The sequence below is a fragment of the Cupressus sempervirens genome, chromosome 7 (genome assembly GCF_028749045.1).
Source record: "Cupressus sempervirens isolate cs-2001-9-10 chromosome 7, ASM2874904v1, whole genome shotgun sequence".
NCBI lineage: Eukaryota > Viridiplantae > Streptophyta > Pinopsida > Cupressales > Cupressaceae > Cupressus > Cupressus sempervirens.
In genome coordinates this window covers 743203930-743217578 of record NC_143124.1, presented here as the reverse complement: position 1 = coordinate 743217578, position 13649 = coordinate 743203930, and positions in this window count along the sequence as shown.

Sequence of the window (13649 nt, the reverse complement as noted above, 5' to 3'; positions counted from 1 at the left end):
AAACTTTCATACTTAGTAAGTTACTGTTAATCAACATGCAAGCATAACACATGAAAAATCAACACATAGCATAGTGATTTATGTAGAAACCCAATTTGGAAAAAACCACTAGTAACATGCTACTCAATTGTCACTCTTCTGAAGTGATGCCCTGTGAAAAACCTGCCCTGTTAAAGGCTACAAGACACTATTAAATGTGACTCGGTTAAAGGATTTATCTACCATGTTAAAAGTTGGCCTGGTTAGAGGACTTTAGATCATTCACTTGGAATGCCACCCTATTAAAGGATTTACAAATGGCTATTAAACCAACCTAATTCCATAAGATTTTCCTTTACCCCAACTAATACAATTCCTAGAAAGTAACAATAAGGGGATTTGACCTGATTACAATTCACAAATTATCTTGCATATCTTAGATCACTCTTTAACTCTTAACATTGCCTGGCTTTTAGTCTCTGTAGTTTTGATAGCTTTCCCTCCTTTCAAGCTTTGTCTCCTTGAGTCTTCATGCTCAATGTATCAGTGTAATAATCTCTCTCTCTGACCACTTATAGAAGCAGAGTCTTTGTGCTCTATTTTTTCTTCTCCTAGATGTCTTGTCCTTGATACCCTTCAACCACTTCACAATTTGGTACTCTAGAAACTCTTGCTTCTTGGTCTATGACTCCTTAAATAGAAGTCTAGAATTTCTTTCCCTGCTCAATTCTTTGCTCCTTTGATTTTGGTGCGAATGGATTAGGTAGGATTCATTAAATCTAACCCACATCTTGTTCCTTCTAGAAACATCTAGAAGAATCCTCTTTAATTCACTCAAAAATAGTTTACATAGAATTCTTTTCCACCAGCTCATCATCATTATCCTCCAACTAATTCATAGAATTCTAGATAACAACTCTGTCAGCCTAGATTTGGTGAATCTTCAACTTTTAAAATAATGTAGTAGCTTGGCACTATTGAAATTATGGTGCTTAGAACATGCTATGTCACTCGGCATCAACTAAATTTTACTGATGCTCGACACTTGATGTTCACGTGACATCGACTAATATTTTTCTGACACTCAACTCCTTCTATATCACTTGGCACTTGAACTTCACTCAGTACCTAAATTTTACTCAGCACCTAAAGTTTACTTGGCATACACTAGATTTTGCATTTTCTTGGCTCGAACTGAAAAATTTTCTCAACTTGAACAAGCTTGCTTGACATTCACTAATGAACTTAGTTCAAGCTCTGCAATCAACCTTGTTCCAACTTACACTTCTATTGTGGCCAACCTCTGTATCTTTGAGGATGTTATAAATACATCATTTAACCATTGTCTTAACTGATCCTTGCACTTCATTATAATATTATAACTCAACATTTCCCTTAGGTGCTCTTGTTACATCTTGTTGATTAAATCCTCTTCATCAATAAACTAAGTGATAGTACTTGGATCTTATAAGAAAATGTCATTCTAACAAACAACAGGTTTGACATCAATGAAAAAATAATGATTGAAAACATTCTCTATCAATCAACTTCCTTCTTTGCAACAATCTCCCTCTTTGATCTTCAACAATGATCTTTTCAATCAAATTTCCAATACACATAAAGGGTCTTGCAGGAGAATTGGAATAGGACTTTGGTGCTCATACTGAAGGTACATTCACACTTTTCATGTCATTTTGGCATTACTATGTAAACATATAGTATAAATCTTTGGCACTAATTCAAAAAAGGGGAGAAACTATAGAATTTATAAGAAGAAGCTTTAAAAAGATGTAATAAGGAGATAAAAGGGGGAGAAGATGAGAAAATTTTGGAAGAAAATTGCAAATAGCAGAATAAATGTATATTGTATGTATTGTATACTATATATTATGTATGGGGGAGCATTACCATGTACAAAAATGTATCCTTTACAAAACCAAATTTGAAAAATCTCAAAACTAGTATACTCTACTGAGTTGGATATATAAGGTAATGAATAAAGTTGTTGTTGAACATTCTTGAATTTAGTTTTAAATGATGAGTGTTTTTTTCATTATTTCCAAAGGGGGAGATTGTTGACATTATAGTTATGTTTGTTATTAGTGACATACAATTATTCAAATTGTAAGTTCATACCAAGCATATCATATAGTTAACAATGTTAACCAAGCATTTTAGTTGTTACTATGTTCTAAAGTTGCTACCAAGTCCTTTGGATAGATTTTAGTTTGCACTGAGCAATTACTACAAAGGTGATGATCAATACTGTAAACTGAGCATCCTAGTGTATACCAAATTTACCAGTGCAAACTGAGTTGTGCAGTGCTTACTGAGTTCATAGTTAATGTGATGTGAGTCTAGTGTTGACCGAGCTACTTAGTGTTAACCAAGAGACTCAGTTTATATCAAGCTCATACTGGCAGTGTTTACTGAGTTATAAATCATGATCAAATGATTCAATTTATACACCAAGTTTCACAGTATTCGCTGAGTCACTAGTGTAGACCGAATTCAAGACTACTTGGAATTGATCACTATGGATCGAGCTTCTACATCTATTGAGAGCATGATGATTTTAAGCATTGACAATGGATGTCGAGTATCAAAACCTCACTGAGTTAGTCTTTAGAGCCTGAGTTTCTACACTTTGGCCAACTTTGTAATATTTGTGTAAACTTGTATTTTGGCCAACTTTGTACATAACTATGTAAATTGGAATGATATATATGTAATGTATTGTATCACATCCAAATCATTGAATGGAGAAGTAATGTAATCATAATAGATGAGCAGAAAAGAAAATTACAAAGGTGTCAACAATATAAGGAGAAAAAAAGATTCATCTATCATAGTAAGGTGATTTGTACACTTAGAGGAATCTCATTCAGCAAACCAAGTTTCAGATTAGAGAATAGTTATTGTTTCATCGTAATAGGTGGATCAGTCAAAACCTTTAACAAGGTAGACCTAATAATCTTATGTAAATCTCTTTACCGAGTGCATACTTCATTGTATGTTTGTAAATCCTTTCACAAGGTGCACCTAGTAGTCCTTGTTGCTCCTAATAGGAAAAATCATTAGAAGTGGTCATTTTAATCCTTAAGATGCCAACTTTATACTGCAATACTAAAGCTTGTGGATATCATCCCCACCTCAGTTTTACTTTCTATTTAGAAGATTTCTAGGTCACCAAATCTTGTGTTAAACTATTATGTATACTTTCATGTTTTTAGTTTCTCATGCATAAAATTAGATCAAAATTCATATAAAGGATTAATTGGAAATTGAGATAAAAGTATTATAAGTTACTAATTCATGCCTCCTCTCTTAGTAACTTAGCTTTTCTTGATATTTCTAACACTAGTGGGCCTTACCCTATAATGAAGGTCCTAGTTTTCATACCGTTGATCTTTCCTAGATCGATGATTATTGTAATGTCACAAACACAAGATGCATGCAATTTAAAAAAAGTGAGAAAGTAACGAGATGATGTGTGTCCCTATGAACCTAGATATATGATATGTCAACAAGATGTCTCAACCATCTGATGTAAAGAAGATTATTGCATGTTGCTATGTTGTAAAAGAAAGATGCAAGGTATTTAACCAAAGTGACTTTGTGACATGAGGATACATGTCTATGGTGGGCCAACCATGAAGAAAAACAATGAAAGAAAGAACCCTAATGTATACTATCAGATGCAAGATAGATTCATGGATCTCACTTTGTCTCTATTCAAAGAAGCAAGGTTTTTAACCAAAGTGACAAAGTGAGAGTGTGCCGTGTGACCACATTTTCATGATTAATACAGCAAGGACTCATAAAAGTGGGGCATCTTTTAACTAGCAAGATACAATTGGTTTGACTACCACATCAATAGGTTGAAAGATGACTCAATTGTGAAAGTTCAACTAAGACTACCAGATGTATTATGAATTAGCAAACTATTTTAAAATCCTCTTATAATGCATGCATAGCCATCCTCTAAAGGATATTAATAATGAAGTTAATTTTTCCCATGTGAGTGAAATTCAAAATATAATGCACACATTGTTTCCTACTCTACAAATAAATGATTGATTATCATAGTAGAAAGAAAAGAGAATTAAGTGACAAGAAACTATGAATTATCATGAAAAAGATGAATTATTGCAACTAGTAAACCACAAAGATATCTCATTAAGTTCTTACCCTTCAAATAGAGAAGTTTTACTATGTTAAGATTTTCATAATTTGTGAAGATGCCAGCTTGAAGGGATTTTTCTTGGAAGGTAGACCACCAACACAAGAATGTTCAAAATGATTTTCTAGTATAATTGAATGCTTCATGATGATATTCCTATAAACCCTAGATTGAAAGTTGACAAGGGTTTAAATGGCAACAAAAATATACTAGGGGATGCATAGACATCCATCAATGGCCTATAATTATTTAAGAAATATTTCTTTCAAAGAAAATAGGATATGCCCCATAGAAATGTATGGGAGTTTGATCTAAGAAAATATATTGTAAATGGGGTATTCATGGATGTGGATTTATTGCCCATGCTTTCTAGGAGATATGATCCTATGCTATGATTAGAAAAATTCATTATTGGGATGACCTTTTTAAGGTGATAAGAAATGTAATTAGGGAGGTATTCATGTTAAACCCTAACACTTCCTTACACAAAATGATTGATTTTGTGAAGTCGTAGGCAAAATATGATGCAAAAAGGGTTGCTAGCATGAATGATGATGGTCCTCCTTTGGGGGAGTATTCTAAAGATTGGGGAGCATCTAGCATGATTGATATGTTGCATTCATGACTATTTTTGTCATTGATGAAAAAATAGTATGGTTTCTATGAATACTATTACAGTAGCAAATAGAGATTAAGGTTGTATAGATAGATGATTGATGTTGAGGTAAAGTGTGGCTAATGACATGCTCTATATAGAATTTTAATATTGGGGACATACAAATGTTATGTGTGATTTATAGAGCATAGTATAGAGACAGAGCACCTAATAAAAAGTTTTTGATGATTGGATTGTATCTCCTAATAGAGATAGAATCAGGATATGTGAAGTTATACACTAACAAAGGATAGTCTAATGATGAGGTTAGAAAGTGCATAAGGTATGGAGTCACATGTGAGAATAGTTCTCAAGACTATGAGTCAACAGTGTTGTGTGATTATGAAATAATTAATTAGGAAAGTTTCAAGGCCAACTCAATGAATTGTTTTGAGGAAAAGATATAAAGCAAGGATATTTTCCTTTGGGTAAAATATGGATGTGTGTATTGGATGCTAAATGTGATTGAGGAGTGTAAACAAGAGCAGAGGATTTGGTAAATACAAGTAAGCAATCCAAGGGATTATTGGATGCAAAGTTGGTGATTTGGCATGGAGATCAAAAGGAGAAGAGTAGTCTGGGTGATAGGACAAAAGAAGAGGAAGCTAAAGAAAAATTCATTTCTATTATTCTACAAGTAATAATACAAAGATCATTTGGACAATGGATTTATTGTTCTTGCCCTTGAAACTATTTGTATAGTGAGTCAATTTTTTTTCTACAACTCCTAATAGGGTTGGAATCTCCTAACATGGGTTAATATGTATTGAATTTTTTTATTCAATCCTAACATGGTCCATCCTCTAACAAAAAATATTTATATTAGCACATCACCTTGTGGGTACATCCCCACTGAGGTTTTACCTCTAATCAAGGGTTTTCCTAGTTAACATATCAAGTGTTATTGTGTATGAGTACCTTGTTATGGTTACTGACTATATTTCTCATATGGTTAAAGATTAATAAGGCTGATAATTATTGTAATAGTTGGATAAATAATTAACCCCCCCACCCTCAGTTATATTGGTGGATTTTATCTTCCAACAATTGGTATTAGAGCCTCAAGTCCTTGAAGATAAATCTTAATAGCTTTGGGAGATCAATGGTGAGTCACTTAAGAAAAGATAGTCCTAAGTTTGAGGGAATTAACTATGATAAATGGAAATTTCTATGCATAGGTCCAAAATATTGGATTTTGGACAAAGAGTGACAAAGATATTGTGAAAGAAGAGAAGCTTGAAGAATGCAGGGAAGCATAAAGAAATTTTCTTATGTGTAATATGTGAACTAGAGAATCCTTACTAGTAGACCTTCCTGAGAATTAATACAATCAAATAGAGTTACTAGAAACATTTTATCATATTTGGAATGCTTTAGAATCTACTTTTTAAGGAGACAAAAATACACAAAGAGTGATATTATAGAAATGGATATGCTTGTTTCAAGATGCTAAAATGTTGGAAGATGAATCATTGAGAAGAGATGTTGGTAGGATATTTGAGATTGTTGAAGGAATCAAGTCATTTAGTGGATCTAAAGAGGAAGATGAGATTTTTAGAGGAACGAAATGGGTATTCAGAAACAAGATGAATGAACAAGGTAAAGTTGTGAGAAAAAAAGATAGACTAGTATGCAAAGGTCATTCACAAGAAATAGAAGGATAGATTATGAAGAGATATATGTCCACATAGCTAAAATGGAAGTAATGATAATGTTTTTGTCTTATGCAGCAAGTAATAAGTTCAAAGCGCATCATATGGATTTCAAATCAGCCTTTTTCAATTGAGAACTCGATGAAGAAGTTTACATTGAGTAGCCTGAAGGAATTCCTTTGCCAAAAGAGAAGGATATGGTATGCAAATTGAAGAAATCTCTTTATGGTCTAAATCAATAACCTAGAAATTCATATGCAAGATTGGATAAGTATTTGGAAAATCTTAGATTTGCAAAAGGTATGGTAGATGCTAAGTTATATTTGAAATAAATTGAGAATGACATGTTAATCATTGTGAAATTTGTTGACGATATAATCTTTAGAGGTAATGATGAGGCAAGTGATAAGTTTTCTGAAGAAATGAAGAATGATTTTGAGATGAGCATGATTGGTGAAATGAACTATTTCCTAGGTTTATAAATTGCACAAAACAATGATGGTATTTTCATTTCACAAGCCAAGTATCTGAAAGATTTGTTGAAATAATTTGGCTTGGAAAGTTGGAAGATTGTTGGTACACAAATGGTAATTGGTCACTAGTTATCTAGCAAAGATAACATGCCTACAATTGAGAAGAATAAGTACAAATCAATGATTGGAGGTTTGCAATATCTAACTTACACTAGGCCAGATATAGAAAATGTAGTTGGGATTGTAGCTAGATTTGAAGTCAATCCTAATGAGTATCGTTATGCAATATTCAAAAGAATATTCAAATATTTGAAGGTAACACCTAATTATGTTGATGTGGATTGAAAAGGTAGTATGGATGACAAAAAAAAACACTAGTAGTGGAGCATTTTTCCTTGGAGGAAGATTGGTTTCTTGGTTGTGCAAGAAATAATATTGCATTTTATGGAGTACAACTGAAGTAGAGTATGTAGCAACAATAAATAATTGTAATGAAGTCATGTGGATGAGTAAAATGTCGAAGGATATTGCAATAGAGTTTTTAGAACTTATTATCATATATTGTGATAACACAATTACAATGAGTATGTCTAAGAATATTGTATTGAATTCTACGACTACTCATATTGTTGGAATTCTTTAGAATAACAATGGGAGGGGTGCAGGGGGATGGGGGGTGAATCAGTTATCCAAGGTCCACATGTAAAAATAAATTTTTCACAACTTAGTGAACCCATATCCATAAAACATATTCATCATGCATGCATTAGTTCATACAATCACTTAAACTTGTAGGTTACTAGCAAATCAAGTTTGTATAAATGTAAGCATGAAATATAATAGATTCAATAACATATTTGACACAATGATTTTATGTGGAAACCAAATCTGGGAAAAACCATTAGTAACATGTTACTCATTCTCACTCTTCTAAAGTGATGCCCTATGAAAGGTCAACCTTGTTAAACATTACAATGCACACTGTTAAATGTGACCTAGTTAGAGGATTTCAATCACCCTATTAGGAGTGAGCCTTATTAGAGGACTTTAGATCATTCACTTGGAATGTCACCTAGTTAAAGGATTTACAAATGATTGTTAGGTCAACCTTAATCCAAAGAATTTACCCTAGATTAATACAACGATTAGAAAGTAACGATAAGGCTTGATTTGATAATAACTTACAACTCACATTGCATATTACATATCTCTATTTTAGTCCTCCATTCTACTTAGCTTTCACAAAATTCAACTCTAATAGTTTGTTCACCCTTCAGGAATCCATACCCTAAAGCCTTCTTTCTTTTCTTGCCTACATCAATATCTTCTATTTGGTCACTAATTGAAGCAATACCTTATACCTCTTTTCTTCATTAGGTTCTTGCACGTGAAAAACTTTTCTTCTAACTAGTCCTCTCTATAAATATAAAATTAATATCTTTTTCAATTCAACCTCTATTGTCCACTTCAAGGTTAGGTAGGATTTGGTAGGATTCAATGAATCTAACTTTCCAAAAATTTCTCCTTCAAGTACGTCTTTGCATTCACCTCAAAATGGTTGATCTTGAATTCTATGCCACCATCTCATCAAGCTTATCTTCCACATAGTTCACACAATTCAAGAAATCAAACTTGTTGTCTTAGATTCATTGAATTCATGATCTTTCTCATAATGTTTTCACTCGATATTAATTTTTTTTTCATGCTCAACACATACTGTATTACTTGGCATCCACTACCAAATCACTCATCATATATTAAATTTTGACTTTTCTCCACTCCAAGTGATTTTATGCTTGTCTTGCACTAACATTTCTTGGTACCTACTGTGTAGATTGTTAATCTTGGTAAACTCAATTCATTTTACTTATTCTTATGAACTTAATCAGTATATCCATCCTTTACAACATTAGGTAGATAATTAATGCATTATAATATCACTATCTTAACTGATCTTTGTTTTGGAATAATAGATTCAGTAACTAAGAGGGGGAGCTAATTAGTTATCACAAAAAATTATTTCATAGATCCCTTAGATGTCAACAAAACTACTTACTACTGTCACTTGGTAAACATATTGAAAAATGTTGTAACTCAGTAAATGTAGTGTATGTTATACTTTAGTAGATCTTAACATTAATAGTAATGATTTGGAAACATGAGTGAAAAGAAATGGACACAAGAGACACCAGATTTAATGTAGAAACCCAATATGGGAAAAACCACCAATGTAACTAGTTACTATTTTTCACTCTTTTAATGTAAGCCTTGTTAGGAGCCAACCTGGTTAAAGGTTACAAAACACACTATTAGGTTTGACCTTGTTAGAGGATTTAATCACCCTAATAGGAGTGGCCTTGTAAGAGGTCTTAAAATAATTCAATGGAATTTTCACCTTGTTAGAGGATTTACAACTGTTAGTTAAACCAACTCTGTTAAGAGATTTTGGATCACTGCTACAATGGTAAGAAAGTAACAATGAAATGACCTTAACGATATGCAACTGAATTTTTGATTATAGATCTCTATTCTACTTCACATGAGATCCTTCTTGATCGAATATTACTTTGCTGCTCCACAAGGTTATCTGACCATCCTTCAAATTGGTTCACACACTTTCCTTTTCAATCAATACACTTACATACTTGCACACACACTAGAATCTCCTCTTGACCTTTCATATATACCATCTAGATTATCTAGTTGGCTCATTTACAAATTACAATGACCAATAAACATTACCATAGTTGGCTGCTTGAAATAGTAAAACTTCATAACCCAAATCAACAAAATACTTCATTGGTTGACCTAGCTCAATAAACACTGGTCCTAACATGATTTTTTGTGTTGACCAATAGACGCTTGGTTAACATTGCAAACTTGAGAAAAATCCTTTGGCAACTAAGTTAACTCAGTGAACACTAACTTTGACCATCATTCCTTTATTAATCGTGGGCACTTAGTTAACATTGCTTCCTTCCATAATTTTCTTTGACACCTGAGTGAGCTTGATAGATACTATCTTCACAGAGTAATCTCTAGGAATGCTTAGTAGACATGAAAAATTGTCTTGCTAACCAAGTGAGCTCGGTATGCATAGAATAATAACTAATATGACATTTGTGTAACATCAAAGATAACACACAATTAGACAATTGTATCTAATGATCTCCCTCTTTGGCATTGATGGCAACACAACATGACATAGCATGACGAAATTTGAAAATAAGATTTTTTTTGATAGAAAGTTTTTCCCTCTTTGATTTTTATATCACAAGCTTCTCTTATGCAATAATCTCCCTCTATGAAGGAATTACATAGCTTCTTCTCAAAACAAATTTTAGAAAGATATAACAATAAACTCTCCCTCTTTGACAACACATGCCAAAGACAACACATACCAAATCAGTAGCAATGTACCTTGAATACTAGTTCTTATGCAATGTTCTCTTGATTATGATTCATTAATTAATAGATCTTGAACTAGGTTCCTATTGATGCATTACTAAAGCTTTACTTAGTGAGCTTCAGATAGGGGAATGACCCCTAGCTTACTTCTACAAGAATGCATCCTTAGGTAATGGCTTGGTAAATATGTCTACAATTGGTTCTTTTGTATGGACATATTCCAATCTAATTTCTTTGTCATGCATCAATTCTCTGACAAAATGATATTTTATAGCAATATGCTTGGTTTTGGAATACATCACTAGATTTTTAGATATGTTAATTTCACTTGTATTATCACAAAACATGACAACTGGTTCTTTGATCTCAACCTTTATACCTTCCAACAACTATTTAAACCAAACAATATCGGAAAAATTTACTACTACAACAACATATTCTACTTCTATTGTGGATTGGGATGTGTAATTTTTATTTTTACTTGTCCACGATACCAACCTTTTACCAAAAAAGAATTTTCTACCACTTGTACTCTTTCTGTCATCAATATTTCCTGCCCAATCAGCATCAATAAACACTTTTAGGTCCAAATCTCCTCCAAGTTTATACCATAGACGATAGTCTTTAGTACCTTTCAAATATCTAAAGATTCTTTTGATTACCATCATATGATTTTCTCTAGGTTTAGCTGAGAATCTTGCTATTATACCAACTACAAGAGAAATATTAGGCCTTGTATGAACTATGTACTATAATTTTTCAATCATTGATCTATAAAAGGTTTGATCTACCTCTTTTGAAACATCATCTTTAGTAAGCTTTAATCTAGTACACATGAGTGTTCCAATTGGTTTTGAATCTTCCATACCAAATTTCTTGATTATGTCCTTGATATACTTAGACTGAGTGATATAGATATCATTCTTGCTTTATTGTATTTGTAATCCAAAAAAGAATTTAATCTCATCAAACATATACATTTCAAACTCTTTTTTTCGTTTTCTCTAAAAATTATTTACATAGATCATTATTCCCAACAAATAAAGTATCATCCACAAATATTTCTACCAATACAATCTAGTTCACTGGTCCTTCCTTGATGTACAAACTACTATTATCATTAGTTCTCTAGAAACCAATATGTATAAGGTAGTTTTGTAGCCTCTCATACCATGCTCTAGGAGCTTCTTTCAGGCCATACAATGCTTTGTGTAATTTTTAGACCATGTCTCCTTGTTCTGGATCAACAAAACCTTTTGGTTTTTCAATTTACACTTCTTCATCAAGAATAACATTGAGAAATGTAGATATAACATCCATCTGATATACCTTAAATCCGTTATGTGCTACATATGCAAGTAAGGTCCTAACACCTTCTAATCTTGCAATAGGAGCAAAAGCCTCACCATAATCAATGCCTTCTTCTTGAGAATAGCCTTTACATACCAATCTAGTTTTTTTTCTTGATACCTTACCATCTTCATTCAACTTATTCCTAAATACCCATTTTGTTCCAATCATATTTTTATCTTTAGGCCTAGGTACAAGAGTCTAGGTTTTGTTCTTCTCTATTTTCTCTATTTCTTCATTCATAGCCTCAATGCAACTTTCATTTTCCAATGCATCTTTAACATTTCTAGGTTCAAAATTAGCAAGTAAACATGTACCTTTTAGATTACTTCTTGTCATAGTACCTTCTAATTTATCTCCAATATTCTAATCTGGTGCATGATGTCATCTAACATACTTTCCCAATATAGTTTCTTTTCTTTTTGACTAAATTTCACTATCTTCATTGTAAATTTCAACTTTTGACTCTAGTTGTTCTGCATGTGGTTTGGGTCCTTCAAATTCGGGAGGCATTGGCTCTATAGCTTCAAACTATGACTCGATTTGAACTTCTTGCAACTCGGTGACTAAGGAAGACTCAGGAGTAGAAGTATCCTTATTGATAGATGTGTCTAGTAATGTATTAGGTTCAATGTAAACAAATCTCCTATAGTCTTCTGGTTCTTTTTTGCTTTCTTCTTCAGTCTTTTCTGCAAACTCATCAATTATCACATGTGCACTTTCTATGTTTTTATGAGTAGATAAATTCAAACATCTATATGCCTCACTTCTACAAGAATATCCTAAGAATATACCTTCATCACCTTTCACATCAAATTTTCCTTTCCTAGATTCCTTCAAGACATAACATTTACTTCCAAGTTCTTTCAGGTAACTTACATTGGGTATGTAGCCATACCATAATTCATATGGAGTTTTAAATGAGTGCTTCAACTATACTCAGTTTAAGGTATGAACTACAGTGTTGATAGCTTCCTTCCAGTATTTGATAGAAATGTTTTTTTCAATCATCAAAGTTCTTGCACAATCCATGATGGATATGTTTCTTCTTTCAGCTATTCCATTATGCTCGAGAGTTCTAGGAGATGATACCTATCTTTTGATTCCTCTTTCAATGCAAAAATTATTGAATTCATTGGATCTTAAGAATTTTAATATTTTCCCTGTTTCTTTCTCTACTCTTGCTAGATACCATTTGAATTTCTCAAATGCTTCTAATTTTTCTCTAAGATACATAATAGTCATCATTCTTGCATAGTCATCAACAAAAACAATAAAGAATTTTTCTCCACTATAGCTTTCTATTTAGTTAGGTCCACACAAATCAGTATGCACAATTTCCAAGATATCTTCAAATTGATAGTTTTTTCTTTTAAAACTAGTCTCTCCCATTTTGCCAATCTGACAATTCTTGCATAAACCAACATCCAGTTTCTTCAAACTAGGAATTTCTCTCACTTTTCTGAATTTTTTTATTTTCACAATGTTATAAAAATTTACATGACATAACCTTCTATGCCATAACCAAAATTATTCAACTTGAGCAATAAAACATGAGCAATCACCAAGATCAAGATAAAACAAGTTACCTTTTGTTTGTTTGCCTAATCCAATCAGTTTTCCTTTCTCATCCAGCAATCTTGCCTTACCATGCATGAATTCAACCTTGAATCCAATGTTGATTAGTTGTGCTACACTCAACAGATTATTTTTTAGTCCTTCAACCCAATAGGCATTGTCACATACAAGTTCTTTAGTTAATGAGATTTGGCCTCTCCCTTTTATGCAACAAGGTTCATTGTTTCCAAACTTTACACTACCACCATAATAGTCTTCAAAATGTTCAAACTTTGTTTTATTACCAATCATATGATGGGAACATCCACTATCTATGATCCATGTATCATTTTTTCTCACATGAGAGATAAGTGCCATCTTATCTTCTTCAT